At 44.2% G+C, this 21,706-nt stretch overlaps 2 long non-coding RNA genes and 2 pseudogenes across 2 annotated transcripts; 3 read left to right on the forward strand and 1 right to left on the reverse strand.

Moving 5' to 3' along the window:
- Positions 1-1,848: 1,848 nt before the first annotated feature.
- LOC116976565 lies at positions 1,849-1,960 on the forward strand (annotated as a pseudogene).
- A 13,985-nt stretch (positions 1,961-15,945) lies between these two features.
- Positions 15,946-21,461, reverse strand: LOC116975741. Its single transcript, XR_004412738.1, has 5 exons — positions 21,366-21,461; positions 19,536-19,546; positions 18,975-18,978; positions 18,458-18,464; positions 15,946-15,956 (listed from the first exon to the last, which is right to left on the reverse strand). It is a non-coding gene; the product is annotated as an uncharacterized LOC116975741 (long non-coding RNA).
- LOC116976564 lies at positions 16,633-16,745 on the forward strand (annotated as a pseudogene).
- LOC116975742 lies at positions 19,514-21,468 on the forward strand. Its single transcript, XR_004412739.1, has 3 exons — positions 19,514-19,524; positions 20,842-20,845; positions 21,359-21,468. It is a non-coding gene; the product is annotated as an uncharacterized LOC116975742 (long non-coding RNA).
- The last annotated feature ends 238 nt before the right edge of the window (positions 21,469-21,706 follow it).

Below are 21,706 nucleotides of genomic sequence, written 5' to 3' on the forward strand. Positions count from 1 at the left end.
GCTCCAGCAGGACGCCGACAGCGGTGGAGCATTCTGGAGCCGTCATTCCGACGGCTCGGACAACAGCCCCACGGACCTATACTACATGGGTCCGAGGGGCTGGAAGGTGCTGGATTTTTCCACAGCACTAAAAATAGCGGCAAGCGGTCAGTGCCCGAGAGCACCGAGTACGCGTTGGAGCCGCTGGGCTTGGGTAGCGAGCGGCCAGTTCCCCGAGAGGACTGGACCGCGTTGGAGCACCCCAAGCCCAAGTGGAGAAGGAGCGGCACAGTGCGGGAAGCACTGCACCGCGTTGTTTAAACTGCCAGACCTGCGGCTGCGAGCGGCCAGCTCCCCGAGGGACTGCACCGCGTTGGAGCACCGCAGGCACAAGGAGAAGGAGCGGCACAGTGCGGGAAGCACTGCACCGCGTTAAAACTGCCATACCTGCGGTTTGCGAGCGGCCAGCTCCCCGAGGGACTGCACCGCGTTGGAGCACCGCAGGCTAACGGCAGTACGGGCGGCTCAGTGCTGTGAGCACTGCACCGCTTTGGAGCACCGCAGGCCAACGGGGATACAGGCGGCACAGTGGCCGTGTACACTGCACCGCATTGGCACTGCGGGGCCTGCACCTGCGAGAACATACCGTTTTGCAGCGATGCAGGTCCAAGAAGAAATCCTCCAGTGGGTAAGTCCCATAGCAGCACCTTATACAGGGCTGTATTTCACTTCTACTATTACAGGGAAGTGGTTGAGGAAAAGACCGACTCAGGGAGAAGGAAGCAGCACCTTTTCTATAGGGCTATAATCATGCTTCTCTCTCCCCAGTAGACTCTTCTGTCAGAAGAGTGCTGGGGTCAAGTCTAGGGCAAACCCTGGACAGGTAAACAGATGTAAGAGCTGTAACAATGAGGTGATGCCTTTTCTAAGTCACAAAGTACATAGAGTGCATTATTGGTCCTTTCCTGATAGAAATACAGGAATACTTATGTTGTGACTGAAGGATTTAGCAGTCCAAAAAATTTACTGACAAATTCCATTCCCATCTGGGAAGTCATACGGGAATGTCTGTCTATGTTTCAGGGGGAACAACAGTACAGCTGTGAGTAAAGCTAACTGGGAAAGATCTACAAACCAGGTTAGAAGCCAGCATAGACCATATGTTTTCTATCTACTGCAGGGGCAAACATTAGCTGACACCATAGCTGTCACTTGCCACCGGGGATTGTAAATCCCTGAATGTACTAAACTAATCAATTTATGCATCTGGTTACATCCAACCGGGCCTGTGTAAACCCGAAACCTCCTAGCAAAATCTTTTTATTTGGGGGTGACCAATCTAGAAGGTCAAGGAGTTGGACAATGAACCCAAAACTGGAGCTCATCTAAACGTCCAAACATCATCCTCAAAGGTATCGCCCCTATGCTGGAAGATGTGTACACCCACAACACACGGCCTCAGGGATCCAGAAGAAAACAGTAAAATCAGAAGGCAGCAAGGAGGTTGGTGCGAGAAGACATCGAATAAATAACTTTTTGACACTCATATCTTAAACAGTATCCGGGGATACACAATAGAATTTTACAACACATAATCTTCTAGTCCAGCTGATATATCGAGAGAGGAATTTGGAGGAGAACACCAAGTTGGGCTATAGTATTTGCTGATGTTTCTACACGATATGGAACACCAAATGCCGATCTACTCGTATCCAGACATAATCACCAATTACCAAATATGTCATAAGGGATACAGACACTGGACATCAGCAACAGATGGGGTTTTAGCTGCATTACAAGGGAAGAATTATTATCTACGCATTCCCTTCCTAACAAAATAGGATATGGCGCTTGACGCATCAATCATAGATCAGCTCTCGGCTTTTGGCTAAGATCAAGTATAATATCTGTTCCTATCAGTTTAAATGTCTGATATGTCCCTTATCTAGGGACCATATATCATAAAATTAAATAAATAAATAAATAGATGGGAAAGTGAAAAATAAATAAAACGATATATTCGTTTTAAGAACAGAAACCTTTTCTATTGATAAGTATATTCGTTTTAAGAACGAAAATGGCAAGCATTGATTCAAAGGATGCTTACAATTTCAGTACCCATAACAGGTGACCACGGACGTTATTTTTATCTAATTGGATGGCTCAGCTCTAGCAGTATAGAGCACTACCTAATGTGTTTACATTAGCACCTAGGTTATTTACAAAATATGACAAGCAGCCACACAATGGTAATGGCTTCTTTGGATGACATACTAATTGTGTGGAAACTTAGGACGGGCTGAACAAACGGTAACAGCCACTTAACAATTATTTGGAAACTAGGATCATTATCCATCCAATTAAATCAAAATTAAAGCCTTCAAACTAAAGGGATCATTTGGGGTTCACCATTAACTCAGTTCCTCATGTCAGTAACTTTGTCAACAGAGGTTACAACCTTAATAGAGGCATACAGCAAAATCATTGACATGAGGATAAACCATCCATCAGACTGGTAGCAAGAATATTGGCAACATATGGTTTCCAGCCACATAATTCAGACCCTTACATTATAAAGATTTACAGAGGGCCAAAATATGAGCTCTTAAAATTAATGGTGATCATTTTCAATAGAATGATGAAGCCATACAGAAGCCATATTGGAACTAAATGGTGGAAAGATAACATTGGTCATTGCTCCAATCCTATCATTGTCAGCAACCAGTCTATGGTCCTACATATGGATACTATGCACTAGGATGGTGTGTTACCAATTCCATCTCCAGCTGTGGAGGAAGATGGAAAACACAGCAAGCATCATTATTACTAACACTGGGCATAACTACCTGGAAATGTTGGGTGTTTTTCATGGCCTAAAGTCATGTTGCTCTGGAATATATTAAACAGGTTATTAGATTATAAATTAACAACACTACTGTGGTAGCACATATCAACCACATGGGTGAAAGGGAATCTACATCATGTAACAATCTGGCCAACACAATTTGGCAACCTCATCAGGGGGGGGGGGGGTACTAAGGGAAATACTACGAGACTCTGCGTCTGGTGTTTTTAACAGTACCCGACTGACCTACCCAACCATGGTTCTAGGTGGTATTAGGGAATGAGATTAGAACCATGCAGCACCATCCAAAACAGACGGCCAGAGCAATGGACATGATTACAGCGGGCCACAGACAATCAACCTAAAGACAATATCTAAAATACATAAACTAATGGGAGATGTGTTGCAACCATAATACATCATCCAGCCTGTTTGGAAGCTTTGTTAACCTACAGGGGCTTAGTATTAGTGACATCAACTGTGCCAGAAGTGGCCCATCTACTTACCTATGGCAAGAGAACGGAACAACAGCTTATGAGGGACACTTTTTATGAGAATTCCTCAAAGACCAGGTATTCCCAAATATGGGACATCAGCATCGTCTTAACGTTGTTAAAGAACTGGGCTCCAGCCACAGCGCTGTCATTACAGTTTTTGACATTTTACAAAACTGTCATGCTGATGGCTTAGGTCACGGCACTAAGGACTCAGTCCCTACCAAATTAAGGCTGGATACCTTGACCAGTTCACCTGGCAACTTACACTTCTATATTCAGGAATTAGGGGCAGGGGTCAGCAGACCTTAAAATAACATTTTTAGAGCCTACCCTACAGATGATTGACTGTGTTGTGAGACATCTACAAATATACATGGAACAAACCCAGACCATAAGTGGCACAGAATAGGAACTTCTCATCAACGACAGACAGCCTCATTAAAGAATAACAGGCCAGGCCAGCTAAATGGCTAACATAGTATTGACATAAGTTGGTGTAAACACTAACTGGGTTAAAATCTCACTCCACCAGGCTGCAGCAACGTCGGCAGCATTTAAATTGGAGGTTCCTTTGGATAAAATCCTCAGGACTGCAGGATGGCCATCGGAAAGAACATTCTAAGGATTATAACTAACCAGTAATGGAAACTGGAATTTTTCAGAAACATTGTTAAGTTTCTGTACCATAATTTACCCCAAAAAACAGGGGCTATCAATTATTATTAACTTTATGGTTATTTATATATATCATATTGATGTTTAATATGTTATCACTATTCTCCCCAAAACCAAGGCAGACGTGATGATGGACTCGTTCCACGGCTTGAATCACAGAGCTTTGAAATCTTCATGTAGTCACTCACGTGACTCCGAAGTAAAATAGTAAGATTAAACGAGAACTTACCAGTTCGAAGTTTGATCTGTATTTTATGAGGAGTAACGTTGAGGGAATACATGCCCTCCGCTCCCACCCTTGATCATAAACACAACTGGTATCTTTTCTCTAATCTTACTATGCTTAAGTCATTACACGTATCTGTGATTCACTCCGCTGCTTTGAAGAATGACACACGTGCGAAGTGGCGGGTTCTTCATGTATTCCCTCAACGTTACTCCTCATAAAATACAGATCAAACTTCGAACTGGTAAGTTCTCGTTTAATCTTACTATTAAATCTTTCCTCTCCCCTCAAATGTATGCCCTCAACTTCTTGATTTCCCCTACCCTGGGGTACAGACTCTATGCATTCACCCTACCCACTCCCTTCATGATTTTATATACCTCAATACGTTCACTCCTCAATCTTCTGCTCTCCAAGGACTGGTCCTAGTTCACTCTCTTCCTTTAAGTCAGGCCCTTCAGTCCAGGCAGCATCCTTGTAAATCTTCTCAACACCATTTCCAGCGTAATGGCATCTTTCCCATCAGGTGACTGAAACTGAACACAACACTCCAAATGCAGCCTCACCAATGTTCTCACTAAATGGTGAGTGACCTTGCTCCATTAACACAGCAGATATCAAGCCCCTTGTCTTTTCCTACTCACTTCTTACAGGTAAAATGTTTCAAGGATAGGTTGAGTATGAGAGTTTTTATTCAGAACTTCATGGTTTGTCATGCCAATGTTCATTCAATATTAACAATGCAATTTGGCCATATTCCATCTGCAATGTTTTGATCCCAAGAGGATGGCAATTATATTACTATCTCATCTGTACAGAACAATTATGAGTTGTGGCAAGTGGTTTGACAATTATTGAGTTCCGAGAATAAGTTCAAATTTAAAATTATTTTAATGAAAACATTTCAAATTAAGCTTTTTAACACTTTAGGGACTTTTCTTCATAAATGATGTGTCAAACACAGTAGAAATAGCAGGTTTTACCAGCCTTGCTCCTCATACTGTGAGGAGGCACAGTGGCACAGCTGGCAGAGCTGCTGCCACACAGTGCCTGAGACCGGAGTTCGATCTTGATCTTAGGTCCTGTCTGTGTGGTGTTTGCACGTTCTCCCTCTGATCACATCGGTTTTTCCCGATTTGCCCTGGTTTCCTCTCATATCCCAAACACATGTAGCCTTGTAGGTTAATTGGCCTCTGTTAAACCTCCCATTAGATGACATAGAAATGGTATGAATGGGTGAAGGATAGTCAGCATGGACTCGGTAGCCTGAAGGGCCATTTTCCCTGCTGTATTTCTAAACTAAACCAGAAAGCTATGGAAGTAGAAGCAGCAAAGAGAGACCACCTTGTGCCATGCTAAACTAAAGACATTCAGGATTATAACCTCAATTTTCCCAAACTTTAAAATTAAGCAGAAGATTTTTGTTTTGTAGAGGAAGTGGCAGAATGCGCGCAAGACTATTGACTTTAAAAATAAATAAAACCCTCCCCTGGGTTTTGCATTGAAAAATCCAAAGAGCTACCCTGAGTAGGAAGACGTTATGTAACTAAATTGGCGATGATGTCTTATTCTCTATGTTAATGTTCCTGAGGAATGTGATGTTTCGACTGCAAACAAAAATAGTCACCCACAGCAAAACATATTTTAGAACAAATGCACACAGTAAAATTTGAAATTTATTACAGATGGCCAAGCTGTAATAGAAAAAGAAATTCGCACTTCAAGAGATTTGGTGAAGAAAAATGGTGTAATATTGATGGATTTCAAATGTTTATAGAGAAAGTCAAAATGAACAATAATTAGAGTCAAGATGAAGAGATGACCAGTTTTAGAAATAAGCCACTACAGATGCTGGAAATTTGAAATAAAAGCAGAAAATTGTGGAAATACACAGCAGGTTTATAGAACAGAACAGCGCAGGTTCAGGCCGTACAGCCCACAACATTCGTAAGGAACATTAAACTAATCTCATCCACCACACATGATCCATATCCCACCATACTGGGCGGCGGCACGGTGGTGCAGCGGTAGAGTTGCTGAATTACCGCGCCAGAGACCCGGGTTCGATCCTGGCTACAGGTGCTTGTCTGTACGGATTTTGTTCATTCTCCCTGTGACCTGCATGGGGTTTTCTCTGGGAACTCCGGTTTCCTCCCACACTCCAAAGAAGTACAGGTCTGTAGGTTAATTGGCTTGGTAGCAATGTAAAAATTGTCCCTCGTATGTGTAGGATAGTGTTAATGTGCGGGGATCGCTGGTCGGTGGGCCGAAGGGCCTGTTTCTGCACTGTATCTCTATACTAAACATTCCCATCATGTCCATGTGCCTATCTACTAGCCCCTGGCAGTGTGTTCCAGGCACCCACCTCTTTCTGTGTTAAAAAAAAGACTGGCCCCACACATCTCCTTTTAACTTTGGCCCTTTCACTTTAAAACTATATGCTGTAGTCTTTGATATTTTCACCCTGGAAAATGGTTCTGACAGTCTCCTTTATTTATGCCTCTCTAAATTGTAAATGCTTCGTTCAGGTCATCACTCAACCTCTGGCACTCCAGAGAAAACAATCCAAGTTTGTCCAACCTCCTTTTATAGCTAATATCCTCTGATCCAGACAATATTCTAGTGCTCCTCTGCTGCACCTTCCCCAAAATGTCCATATCCTTTCTCAATGAAGCAACTAGAACTTCACAATAAAGTATAATTCATTCATTCGTTCATTCATTCAACCAGAACTTCACATAATGCTCCAAATGCAGCCCAACCAAAGTTCTATAAAGGTGCAACACAACATCTTTTCTCTTATGACCCACGTCATGAAAGCAAGCTGACCATATGCCATCTTTATCACTCTATCTACTTATGTTGCCACTTTCAGGATTGCACCCCAAGATTCCTCTGTACATTGTAGCTTTGCCATTAAATGTATACCGTCTCTTTACATTTGACCTCCCAAGTGCAACACCTCACACTTATTTGAATTAAACTCTGCCATTTCTCTGCCCATTTCTGTAGCTGATCTGCATTACATGCACCTGTGCAGAGAGGAATAGGGTTAATGTTTCTCCATTGATAAGTCATTGAACAATCTGCTTTGATTCTTTCTCCACAGGGTGTCTGTTTTCTCCCCAAGAAAAATCTGCACTAAATCAGGCGTGATTTTCCTACTCAAGGTTGCAAAATAATACTTGCTTTTGTTAGAGGAACCCATTGAAACCAAAGAGGAATAGGCTAATCAATCTGCTTCAGACAGTATTGGAGTAACAGAAGAGAAATTAGATCTCGAGGACAGATGCACTATATATTGATCTGGTGGAAACAGCCCATGATGTTCACAACAGCCTGCTCCCTTGTCCTTCGTTATAGAAATAGCAATTTCAGCAGATGCTGTGAGAGTAGCCGAAATAACAGCAGTAAATTTAGTAAATAGCACGCACTGCAGCCATTGTGTGGTTGTGGTGGAGGAAACGACTATCTAGGTTTGTGGATGACATGCTAAGTGATCTGTTTTCACCTGTGGTGTTTTAAGCTTCTTACATAGAGGAATTAAACACAGCAAGGCAAATGGAGAGTATTCCATCAGATTCCTCATTTAAGTCTTGCTGGTGATGAAAAGGCTATGGAGAATCAGGAATGGAATGCAAAATGCAGGATTCCTATCATGCCTCTTGCATTGCAGGGAATGTCTGGGTAGTCCAGTTAAGTTTCGGGATGAAAACTTTAATATCAAATTGCCATCTATTTTAAGGCTCTGTGCAAAATGAAATTGCTATGAACATAGTTGTATGTTTTTCGTTAAAAAATTTAGTCTCAATATCGCCCTATCGTTCTGAGTAATGGGATTATTAAAGTCGCACCACTCTCACATTTTTGCACTGGAATCAAGAGGAAATTGTTCACTTGATATACAGAGCTACAAGCATTGTAGAAGTCTGGGTATAGTACTGTACTTGCTCCAAGCATTCCACCTTCAAACGCCTTTGCACAGAGCTTTTGTTTTTGCTCCAGTAAAACAAACGGGTGAACTGCAAGAAGAGAGGCAGCACAGAGCTGATAAAGGTTGAGTCGATGCCTGGCATAAATTACAAGACAAGGCACCATGAATTTCTGCTTTCTCAGACAAGACAGTTTCATAGGGTGTAAAAATCAAACTCATAACATTGTTCTAAGCACATCAGATGTAATTAAGTCACCTGACACCCAGGGCAATGCAGCTCATAATGTATCCTGAATTCGGTTATACAGTAGGTGGTAAATCAAAAATATGCAGCAGAGTCTGAAAGAAGATGGAAAGGGAGTTTGCTTTATAACAGAACAGAATAGATATTGCAAACATACGACAGGCTAGGATGAATGACCCCTGATGTACCAGCATTCAGGCCTTGTGCTGTCTCAGAATCAAGTGCTCTAACCACAGGGTGAGGCAATGCTACGTCCTGCCAGCAGCAAGCCCAGGAATCTCACAGCAGCAGAATCGGTGAACTCTGAATGGAGTGTGGAAAATGCGTAACAGAAAAAACAGGAAGAAAACACCTGTAAGATAAGGAAGGATGAAGATGAGCAGCGAATTCTACCGAGAGCTGTGAGGACTGCAGGGAAAAAGGAAACAATTATAAGAATAGCTGGGAAGGAGACACCAAATGTAGCAGCAAAGTAGTGTGAAGGAGATGGTTATGGGTGAATGGGCCACATTCTAATGCCCCTGTCCCACTTAGGAAACCTGAACAGAAACCTCTGGAGACTTTGCGCCCCACCCAAGGTTTCCGTGCGGTTCCCGGAGGTTTTTGTCAGTCTTCCCACCTGCTTCCACTACCTGCAACCTCCGGCAACCACCTGCAACTTCCGGGAACCGCATGAAAACCTTGGGTGGGGCGCAAAGTCTCCAGAGGTTTCCGTTCAGGTTTCCTAAGTGGGACAGGGGCATTAGGCTCCTTTCCAACTCACCACCCATTGTCATCTTACCCCTGACCATTCATCACCTCACCCTGATCAATTTTGTTGTCAGCTCCCTCCAAGTATCGCACTGCACTGATCTCAAGACAGAGAAATACTGTATGCACTTCAGTCCTACCGGGTCCCAATGCCTAATTTTCCTTCCCAGACTCATAATATCTCATTTCACTTTTTGTATTCTTGCTCCAGAAACTTTATAACAAAAACAAAAAATGCTCTGCAGGTTCGTGAGAACCAATGGGGAGAATGGATGAGTTGATCTTTACAGAGTTTCCTGTGTTTAATTTTAGATTTCCAGCACCTGAAATCTTTTTGCTTTTTGTTGCAGGCAGTGTCTCTGTAACCTGCCTTCACTCGTGTCACATCTCTCACATCCTGCACCACAGGCGAGCTCACTGAAGTCTCACATTCTAGTCCTTGCTCCTTTCCACCTACTATTATTAACCGCACATCCCCTGAATCTTGACAGATTGTGCCTGCAGAATTTGAGACTCGCAGATAATTAATACCATGGATCCCCTCCTGCAGATACCGCCAGCCCTTAATGCCAGGCCACCAGGGAGAAATGGCTGATGCTGGCTCATTAAGACACCATGATGAGAAGGTGCCATCAATCACTGGAACAAATTCTGAACAAGTGGCTGGGGATAGAGGTGTGAGAGCAAAGAAACCTCCAGTTGCTCTGTCACCAGGAATGTGTTAAATAGAAGCAGAAATTGCTGCTAGTACTTGGCAGGTCAGGCAGTATCCGTGGGGAGAGAGGAACACGGTTAACAATTCGGGACAATGATTTTCTATCATAATGGAAAGGAGGGGAATGAAGATAACACAGGTTTCAGGTGGCAGGAAAATGATTTAGGTGAGGGTGGTGTTGGGAGAGGGCAGAGGGAGCAAAGAGTAAAGTCTATGATAGGGTGGAATCATCTCCCAGGAAACATTTAGACAGCTACATGGATAGGACAGGTGTAGAAGGATAAGGATCAAACGCAGGCAGTTAGGACTAGTGTAGATGGGACATGTTGGTCAGTGGGTTGGACAGGCTAGATGCAGGAAGATTGTTCCCGATGTTGGGGAAGTCCAGAACAAGGGGTCACATTTTAAGGATAAGGGGGAAATCTTTTAGGACCGAGATGAGGAAAACATTTTTCACACAGAGAGTGGTGAATCACTGGAATTCTCTGCCACAGAAGGTAGTTGAGGCCAGTTCATTGGCTATATTTAAGAGGGTTAGATGTGGCCCTTGTGGCTAAAGGGATCGGGGGTATGGGGAGAAGGCAGGTACAGGATACTGAGTTGGATGATCAGCCATGATCATATTGAATGGTGGTGCAGGCTCGAAGGGCCGAATGGCCTACTCCTGCACCTATTGTCTATGTTTCTATGTTTCTATGTGTGGGCAAGTTGGGCTGAAGCTGTATCACTCTATGTCTCTATGAAAGAAGGATATCAAGCTATACAAGGAGCCAGCTTATGGAGTGTGATACAGACTGGTGTATAACAAAAGGTGGTCAATATTCACCCATTCAAGTCAAGTCAAGTTTATTTGTCACATACACATACGAGATGTGCAGTGAAATGAAAGTGGCAATGCTCGCGGACTTTTGTGCAAAAGACAAACAACCAAACAACCAAACAAACTATAAACACAATCATAACACACATATTCTTTTACATAATAAATAATGGAAGGAAAAACGTTCAGTAGAGTTAGTCCCTGGTGAGATAGGCGTTTACAGTCCGAATGGCCTATGGGAAGAAACTCCTTCTCAACCTCTCCGTTCTCACCGCATTGCAACGGAGGCGTTTGCCTGACCGTAGCAGCTGGAACAGTCCGTTGCAGGGGTGGAAGGGGTCTCTCATGATATTGTTGGCTCTGGAGTTGCACTTCCTGATGTATAGTTCCTGCAGGGGGGCAAGTGAAGTTCCCATAGTGCGTTCGGCCGAACGCACTACTCTCTGCAGAGCCTTCTTGTCCTTGGCAGAGCAATTCCCAAACCAGATGGTAATGTTCCCGGACAAGATGCTTTCCACCGCCGCTGCGTAGAAGCACTGGAGGATCCTCGGAGACACTCTGAATTTCCTCAATTGCCTGAGGTGGTAAAGGCGCTGCCTTACCTTACTCACGAGTCCTGAGGCGTGTGATGCCCATGTCATATCCTCGGAGATGTGGACTCCCAGATATTTAAAACAGTTCACCCTATCCACAGGATCCCCATTTATCCTCAATGGAGTGTATGTCCTCGGATGATGTGCCCTCCTAAAGTCCATGATCAGCTCCTTCGTTTTTTTGATGTTCAAGAGGAGTGCTAGACCAGCCACCTCCTCCCAGTAGGCCTTCTCGTCGTTGTCTGAGATCAGACCCACCACCACAGTGTCATCAGCAAACTTAATTATTGAGTTGGAGCTGAACCTAGCCACACAGTCATGTGTGTACAGGGAGTACAATAGGGGGCTGAGGACGCAACCCTGGGGCGATCCTGTGCTCAGGGTGAGGGACTTCGATGTATTCCCTCCCATCTTGACTACCTGGGGCCTGGCGGTGAGAAAGTCCAGGACCCAGGCACACAGGGAGGTGTTGAGCCCCAATTCCATTAGCTTCTCGGCCAGTCTGGTGGGGACTATCGTGTTGAAGGCTGAACTGTAGTCTATGAACAGCATCCTCACGTAGCCCCCCTTCTGGCTGTCCAGATGGGAGAGAGCAGTGTGCAAGACCTGGGAGACCGTATCATCCGTGGATCTGTTCGGACGGTATGCGAACTGCAACGGGTCCATATTCCAGACTTGTACTAGTATTGTTTTATATTGTCATGTGTACTGAGGTATGTGATCTGAGATATGCATGCGATACAGGCAGAACATACCATACATAAATGCAACAGATAACTCGCTTTCCAATATTCAGGTTATTTCCCTGTTTCTTGCCAACCCCCAGTCGCAACGGGGCAGTGATCACTGGCAGTGGTGCACAATTCCTGTCTAGAGAATTATAATGAAAAACAGAATTCCTTATTCTCTGGTGAAACACCTTTTTATTGAGTTTGAAAGAATACAGTAATCTTACCTGAACAGTGGCCACAAGAACACACTTTCCTTTCTCCCATATCCATTTATGCCATGAGTTGATACTTGCATATCCTACCACCAAGTGATGAGGCATGAGGATGAGCCCACTGCTGGAAACAGTGTAATTGGTAGCTTCCCTTTGATTAAAGGCTAGATTTTGCTTTGCTTCTCTCCTGTTGGCAGAGTTTAGTTCTCTTCTCCTGGTATTTATGTGGGCTGTTTAAACACATTTTATTAAATGTTACAAATTCTAAATTTCATTGTAGGACAGGAGATCAAATATAATGTCCATAGTTAAAGTATTGCACTTCAGTGGAAATAGTAACGCCACAGTAGTATTTCGGGGTGAGAAGATAGTTTCAATGACATTCTATAATGGGACGAGTTCCATGCAGGGAAATGAAAATTCAATAACTTCTCAGCAAATTACATACACAACATTACTACAATGAAGTTGTGTGTCTGCAAAACCATTTGCAAGCACACACATCTTGTTTCACAGCTTGTACATTTGATAGAGCTTTACTTTGCACGAGGCATACCGGTTTTGCGGGCTGAAGAACGACAACCGGAATTTCCAACAGATCTCCAACGGTGGTCAGCGCTGAACTAACGAGCGCAAGCAAAAACCGCGCAAAAACAAGCGGCCCCTCCCGAAGCAGGCGCCACTACATGGCCCCCCCCCCCCCAGAATCCGCGGTATGGAAACACACGGGTAAACGGACGGTTCGACCGGAACGCAAAGTCCGAAATCGCAGGGCGAGCGTAACAGTAGGGACCTGTAGCGGCAGATTATCAAATCTTTCAGGTATTTAGCACCCTACCCGCTATTTGGATGAGAATGGTTGAAGGAGGTGTCTTCTAAACGCATGCAAGCTCACTCACAGAGACCATCAGAGCTTCTTCTCAGATATGACTTAAAAACACAGTCTTTTGATGAATAAATGCTTTATTGTAGATAGAAAACTGTGAAATACATCCAAACTTCTTCCGACTCGTTACTACAATCTTCTTCGAACTCCAGCTTATTACTTTAGACATTAGTAAACTCCTCGTGTCTCCGTAACACTGGCAAGATCTGGCATGATCTCCTTTAGATCTCCCATGGACCCCGCATGGCCCACATGGCTCGCATGATCTTACATGTTCTTACATGTTCTTACATGGTAGAAGGGTTAACCTTCCCCATGGGCTCTCCAAACTAATCTAAAAACTAAACTTCTGCGCAAGCATCTAAACTCCAAACACGCCCAAAAACACGTCATAAATCCCACCCACAATATAACGGGCAGTTTAAAATGTAAAGGCACATGCCATCCTCAATGACATGCAAAACAGGCCAAATGGCCACTACAGGACCGGCAGAACAGGACCGGAGGGGCGCGAAAAATGCGAACGAGGGACGGGCGTAACAAAGGGGCCCGGAGAAACAGCACCGGGGGGAACAGGTGCAGAGGGCGGCAAAACGGCTGGTAGACGTCCTCTACGCCACGGAGTAGCCGTTGTCACTGGGCTATCCTCGTCGACGTGTGCTGGCTTAAGGCGGCTCACGGAGACAAACTCCTCTTTGCCACCCATGTCCAACGTGAATGTCGAGACACCAGTACTGAGCACCCTGTACAGACCCTCGTACACCCGCTGTAATGGCGAGCGATGAGCATCTCTACGGAGAAAAACATAAACACAATCCCGTAACATAATAGGCACATGCACCGCAGACGAACCATGCCAGGAAGTGGGAACCGGGACCAAAGCGCTCACCCGCTTGCGAAGGGCCGCTAACAACGCTGAAGCCGGGACTTCTTGATCCTGGGGGACGGGCAAGAAATCCCCAGGAACTCGCAGCTCCGAGCCGTAAACCTACTCGGCCGAGGAGGCTTTGAGGTCCTCCTTAGGCGTTGTTCTGATGCCTAGGAGGACCCAAGACTGGACGACCAAATTTGGGCCGGTGAGTCGAGCTTTCAACGCCGACTTGAGGTGCCTGTGGAAACGCTCAACCAACCCGTTGGACTCTGGGTGATAAGCGGTAGTCTGATGCAGCTTTGCGCCATACAGCTGCGCCATATCACACCACGGGGAGGACGTGAACTGGGCCCCACGATCGGTAGTAATATCTGAGGGGACCCCGAAACGAGCGATCCAATTAGAGACAATGGCCCTCGCGCATGCCTCAGCGGAGGTATCCGTTAACGGTATCGCCTCCGCCCACCTGTTAAACCTGTCCACGATAGTCAGGAAGTGAGTAGCAGGCGCCGCTACACCAGGATACTTCTCGTTTGGTTAACTTCTGGAATTGTGGCCATCAATTGTCTTTCCTCTACCATAGACACTTTTTGTGTCTATCTTCGGTTTAAACCAGCATCTGCAGTTCCTTCCTACTCATCTCGTCTTCCCTCTATGGTTCCCTGCATAACCATCTAGCCACAGGTAATGCAGTAGAGTTATCCGCTCTTTCTGCAGATATCACTGCACCCTCCCCTCTTGGATTTACTTTCTCTCCACACTTCCCCAAGTTCTCCTTCACCCAGTGATGGAAATGGGTTTTAGGAACTAGGGGTACTCTAAGGTCCGTGAGGCTGAGGTTGGGAAGGAGGGGGGTGGGGGGGGGGGGGGGAGGAATTTTAATGTGTGGTCATGCCCATGTAAGAGTACAAGAATGCATAACTTGTTTATTGTGTATTTATAATATAGTTTATTGTGTATTTTACTTCGGAGTCACGTGAGTGACTACATGAAGAGCCCGCCAGTACACATGCGCGGCATTATCGCTACACGGAAGGTGCTCGCTTTTCGACAGCACTAAAAATAGCGGCAAGCGGTCAGTGCCCGAGAGCACCGAGTACGCGTTGGAGCTGCTGGGCCTGGGTCGCGAGCGGCCAGTTCCCCGAGAGGACTGAACCGCGTTTGAGCTCCGCAGGCCCAAGTGGGAAAGGAGCGGCACAGTGCGGAGCACTGCACCGCGTTAAAACTACCATACCTGCGGTTGCGAGCGGCCAGCTCCCCGAGAGGACTGAACCGCGTTGGAGCACCGCATGCTAACGGTAGTACGGGCGGCTCAGTGCCGTGAGCACTGCACTGCGCTTTGGAGCACCGCAGGCCAACGGTACTACAGGGGAATACCGGCGGCACAGTGGCCGTGTACACTGCACCGCGTTGGCACTGCGGGACCTGCACCTGCGAGAACATACCGCGTTTGCAGCGATGCAGGTCCAAAAAGAAGAAGAAATCCTCGAGTGGGTAAGTCCCATAGCAGCACCTTATACAGGGCTGTATTTCACTTCTACTATTACAGGGAAGTGGTTGAGGAAAAGTCAGACTCAGGGAGAAGGAAGCAGCACCTTTTCTATAGGGCTATAATCATGCTTCTCTCTCCCCAGTACTCTTCTGTCAGAAGAGTGCTGGGGTCAAGTCTAGGGCAAACCCTGGACAGGTAAACAGATGTAAGAGCTGTAACAATGAGGTGATGCCTTTTCTAAGTCACAAAGTACATAGAGTGCATTATTGGTCCTTTCCTGATAGAAATACAGGAATACTTATGTTGTGACTGAAGGATTTAGCAGTCCAAAAATTTACTGACAAATTCCATTCCCATCTGGGAAGTCACACGGGAATGTCTGTCTATGTTCCCGGGTGGAACAACAGTACAGCTGTGAGTAAAGCTAACTGGGAAAGATCTACAAACCAGGTTAGAAGCCAGCATAGACCATATGTTTTCTATCTACTGCAGGGGCAAACATTAGCTGTCACCATAGCTGTCACTTGCCACCGGGGATTGTAAATCCCTGAATGTACTAAACTAATCAATTTATGCATCTGGTTACATCCAACCGGGATTGACGCGGGCCTGTGTAAACCCGAAACCTCCTAGTAAAATCTTTTTATTTGGAGGTGACCTATCTAGAAGGTCAAGGAGTTGGACAATGAAGCCAAACTGGAGCTCATCTAAACGTCCAAACATCATCCTCAAAGGTATCGCCCCTATGCTGGAAGATGTGTACACCCACAACACACGGCCTCGAGGATCCAGAAGAAAACAGTAAAACCAGAAGGAAGCAAGGAGTTTGGTGCGAGAAGACATCGAATAAATAACTTTTTGACACATATCTTAAACAGTATCCGGGGATACACAATAGAATTTTACAACAGGAATTTGGAGGAGAACACCAAATGGATATTGGGCTATAGTATTTGCTGATGTTTCTACACGATATGGAACACCAGATGCCGATCTACTCGTATCCAGACATAATCACCAATTACCAAATATGTCATATGGGATACAGACACTGGACATCAGCAACAGATGGGGTTTTTAGCTGCATTGCAAGGGAAGAATTATTATCTACGCATTCCCTTCCTAACAAAATAGGATATGGCACTTGACACATCAAACATAGATCAGATCTTGGCTTTTTGGCTAAGATCAAGCATCATATCTGTTCTTATCAGTTTAAATATCTGATATGTCCCTTATCTAGGGACCATATATATATATATTTTTTTATTTTTTTTATTTTTTTAAATAAATAAATAATGTGATATATTCGTTTTAAGAACGGAAACCTTTTCTATTGTTAAGTATATTCGTTTTTAAGAACGAAAATGGCAAGCATTGATTCAAAGGATGCTTACTATTTCAGTACCCATAACAGGTGACCACGGATGTTATTTTTATCTAATTGGATGGCTCAGCTCTAGCAGTATAGAGCACTACCTAATGTGTTTACATTAGCACCTAGGTTATTTACAAGATATAACAACCAGCCAGACAATGGTAATGGCTTCTTTGGATGACATACTAATTGTGCGGAAACTTAGGACGGGCTGAACAAACGGTAACAGCCACTTAACAATTATTTGGAAACTAGGATTCATTATCCATCCAATTAAATCAAAATTGAAGCCTTCAAACTAAAGGGATTATTTGGGGTTCACCATTAACTCAGTTCCTCATGTCAGTAACTTTGCCAACAGAGGTTACAACCTTAATGGAGGCATACAGCAAAATCATTGACATGAGGATAAACCATCCATCAGACTGGTAGCAAGAATATTGGCAACATATGGTTTCCAGCCACATAATTCAGACCCTTACATTATAAAGATTTACAGAGGGCCAAAATATGAGCTCTTAAAATTAATGGTGATCATTTCGATAGAATGATGAAGCCATACAGAAGCCATATTGGAACTAAATGGTGGAAAGATAACATTGGGCATTGCTCCAATCCTATCATTGTCAGCAACCAGTCTATGGTCCTACATATGGATGCTATGCACTAGGATGGTGTGTTACCAATTCCATCTCCAGCTGTGGAGGAAGATGGAATACACAGGAAGCATCATTATTACTAACACTGGGCATAACTACCTGGAAACGTTGGGTGTTTTTTCATGGCCTAAAGTCATGTTGCTCTGGAATATATTAAACAGGTTATTAGATTATAAATTAACAACACTACTGTGGTAGCACATATCAACCACATGGGTGAAAGGGAATCTACATCATGTAACAATCTGGCCAACACAATTTGGCAACCTCATCAGGGGGGGGTACTAAGGGAAATACTACGAGACTCTGCGTCTGGTGTTTTAATAGTACCCGACTGACCTACCCAACCATGGTTCTCGGTGGTACTGGGAATGAGATTAGAACCATGCAGCACCATCCAAAACAGACGATGAAGTATGGGGGAAAACCACCCGTGCCATGAACATATAAATCGCTTAAATCATAGAGTCTGAAAGCGCCGCTATTACATCTGGGACTGACGGCCAGAGCAATGGACATGATCACAGCGGGCCACAGACAATCAACCTAAAGACAATGTCTAAAATACATAAACTAATGGGAGATGTGTTGCAACCATAATACATCATCCAGCCTGTTTGGAAGCTTTGTTAACCTACAGGGGCTTAGTATTAGTGACATCAACTGTGCCAGAAGTGGCCCATCTACTTACCTATGGCAAGAGAACGGAACAACAGCTTATGAGGGACACTTTTTATGGGAATTCCCCAAAGACCAGGTATTCCCAAATATGGGACATCAGCATCGTCTTAACGTTGTTAAAGAACTGGGCTCCAGCCACAGCGCTATCATTACAGCTTTTTGACATTTTACAAAACTGTCATGCTGATGGCTTAGGTCACGGCACTAAGGACTCAGTCCCTACCAAATTAAGGCTGGATAACTTGACCAGTTCACCTGGCAACTTACACTTCTATACTCAGGAATTAGGGAACTAAACAGACAGGGGTCAGCAGGCCTTAAAATAACATTTTTAGAGCCTACCCTACAGATGATTGACTGTGTTGTGAGACATCTACAAATATACATGGAACAAACCAAGACCATCAGTGGCACAGAAGAGGAACTTCTCATCAACGACAGACAGCCTCATTAAAGAATAACAGGCCAGGCCAGCTAAATGGCTAACATAGTATTGACAAAAGTTGGTGTAAACACTAACTGGGTTAAAATCTCACTCCACCAGGCTGCAGCAACGTCGGCAGCATTTAAATTGGAGGTTCCTATGGATAAAATCCTCAGGACTGCAGGATGGCCATCGGAAAGAACATTCTAAAGATTATAACTAACCAGTAATGGAAACTGGAATTTTTCAGAAACATTGTTAAGTTTCTGTACCATAATTTACCCCAAAAAACAGGGGCTATCAATTATTATTAACTTTATGGTTATTTATATATATCATATTGATGTTTAATATGTTATCACTATTCTCCCCAAAACCAAGGCAGACGTGATGATGGACTCGTTCCACGGCTTGAATCACAGAGCTTTGAAACTTCATGTAGTCACTCACGTGACTCCGAAGTAAAATAGTAAGATTAAACGATAACTTACCAGTTCGAAGTTTGATCTGTATTTTATGAGGAGTAACGTTGAGGGAATACATGCCCTCCGCTCCCACCCTTGATCATAAACACGACTGGTATCTTTTCTCTAATCTTACTATGCTTAAGTCATTACAGGTATCTGTGATTCACTCCGCTGCTTTGAAGAATGACACGCATGCGTACTGGCGGGCTCTTCATGTATTCCCTCAACGTTACTCCTCATAAAATACAGATCAAACTTCGAACTGGTAAGTTCTCGTTTAATCTTACTATTATATGTCATAGTTGCTTTCTTGCATCTCTTACTCAGACAGGCGAAAGCAATGATCATTGAGTGGATTAGATGACATTTCGGGTCGAGACCCTTCTTCAGACGGACAGTCAAAGGAAAGGGAAACGGGAGATATAGGCATATCTTCCATTCATTTGTCCTTAGTACCATCTATATCTCTTGTTCCTCTTTCCCCTGACAGTCTGAAGAAGGGTCTCGACAGGAAATGTCATCTATTCCACTCTATGATCGTTGCTTTTGGCCGTCTATCCACTCGTTCGCTCGCCTTTGGATTAAGTAGCGCAGGATAAATCTGTGAATTCACGCCATTCCCCTCCCATTCCCAATCTGACCTTTCTGTCCTCGGCCTCCTCCATTGTCAGTGAGGCCCAGCGCAAATTGGAGGAACAGCACCTCATATTTCGCTTGGGTAGCTTACACCCCAGCGGTATGAACATTGACTTCTCTAACTTCAAATAGCCCTTGCTTTCCCTCGCTCTCCATCCCCTCCCCCTTTCCAGTTCCCCACCAGTCTTACTGTCTTCGACTGCATTCTATCTCTGTCCCACTCAACCCTGATATCAGTATGTAAAAGGGTCTCGACCCGAAACGTCACCCATTCCTCTCCAGAGATGCTGCCTGTTCCATTGAGTTATTCCAGCATTTTACATAGAAAATAGGTGCAGGAGTAGACCATTCGGCCCTTCGAGCCATTCAAGGCTGATCATCCACAATCAGTACCCAATTCCTGCCTTCTCCCCATATCCCTTGATTCCACTAGCCCTAAGAGCTCTATCTAACTCTCTTTTGAATGCATCCAATGAGTCGGCCTCCACTGCCTTCTGAGGCAGATAATTTCACAAATTCACAACACTCTGGGTGAAAAGGTTTTTCCTCATCTAAGTTCTAAATGGCCTACCCCTTATTCTTAAACTGTGGCCCTTGGTTCTGGACTCCTCCAACATCGGGAACATGTTTCCTGCATCTAGCGTGTCCAATCCCTTAATAATTTTATGTTTCTATAAGATATCCTCTCATCCTTCTAAATTCCAGTGGATACAAGCCCAGTCGTTCCATTCTTTCATCATATGACATTTCTGCCATCCCGGGAATTAACCTCGTGAACCTATGTTGCACTCCCTCAATAGCACGAATGTCCTTCCTCAAATTAGGAGACCAAAACTGCACACAATACTCCAGGTGTGGTCTCACCAGGGCACTGTACAACTGCAGAAAGACCTCTTTGCTCCTATACTCAAATCCTATCATTATGAAGGCCAACATGCCATTAGTTTTCTTCACTGCCTGCTGTTTCTTTCATGCTTACTTTCAGTAACTGATGTACAAGTACATCCAGGTCTCGTTGCACTTCCCCTTTTCCTAATCCGACACCATACAGAAGAAGGATCTCAACCCGAAACGTCACCCATTCATTTGCTCCAGAGATGCTGCCTGACCCGTTGAGTTACTCCAGCATTGTGTCTACCTGCCATTCAGATGATAATCTGCCTCTTGTTCTTGCCACTAAAGTGGATAACCTCACATTTACCAACATTGAACTGCTTCTGCTATGCATCTTCCCACTCACCCAACCTATCCAAGTCACCCTGCATCCTCATAGCATCCTCTTCACAGTTCATACTGCCATCCAGCTTTGTGTCGCCTGCAAATTTGCTAATGTTACTTTTAATTCCTTCATCTAAATCATTAATATATATTGTGAATAGCTGCGGTCCCAGCACAGAGCCTTGAAGCACCCGACTAGTCACTGCCTGTCATTCTGAAAGGGAACCGTTAATTCCTACTCTTTGTTTCCTGTCTGCCAATCAATTTTCTATCCGTCAATACCCTACCCCCAATACCATGTGCTCTAATTTTGCCCACTAATCTCCTGTGTGGGACCTTGTCAAAGGCTTTCTGAAAGTCCAGGTACTTTACATCCACTGGCTCTCCCTTATCCATGTTACTGTCTACCTGAACTTAGTTGTTAGGGATAACATTCATTTCTTTTCATTCATTTTTGAATGACAAATAATTTCAATTCAATTCAAAATGTACAGGTCTATTACCAAGAAGTTCTTGGAAAATTTCACATTGTTTGTCAATGCTCCGCATAATTTACTCTTCTGCCTCACTTTCCCAAAGTTTACTTAAATTTAGAGCCTTGTTTTCTGACATCCTTCTCCCTCTTAACTCGTATATCGAAAACCATTCAACGGTGACTGCTAGCCAAGCGTTGCTGCACCATTAACTAATTGACTAACTCAGACTAATTATTCATTATTTTTGTTAGCTGAAGGAAATATAGTTCCTGAAAAATTGAACACAATATTCTAACT

Source organism: Amblyraja radiata, chromosome 8 (assembly GCF_010909765.2).
Source record: "Amblyraja radiata isolate CabotCenter1 chromosome 8, sAmbRad1.1.pri, whole genome shotgun sequence".
In the NCBI taxonomy this organism is placed as follows: domain Eukaryota; kingdom Metazoa; phylum Chordata; class Chondrichthyes; order Rajiformes; family Rajidae; genus Amblyraja; species Amblyraja radiata.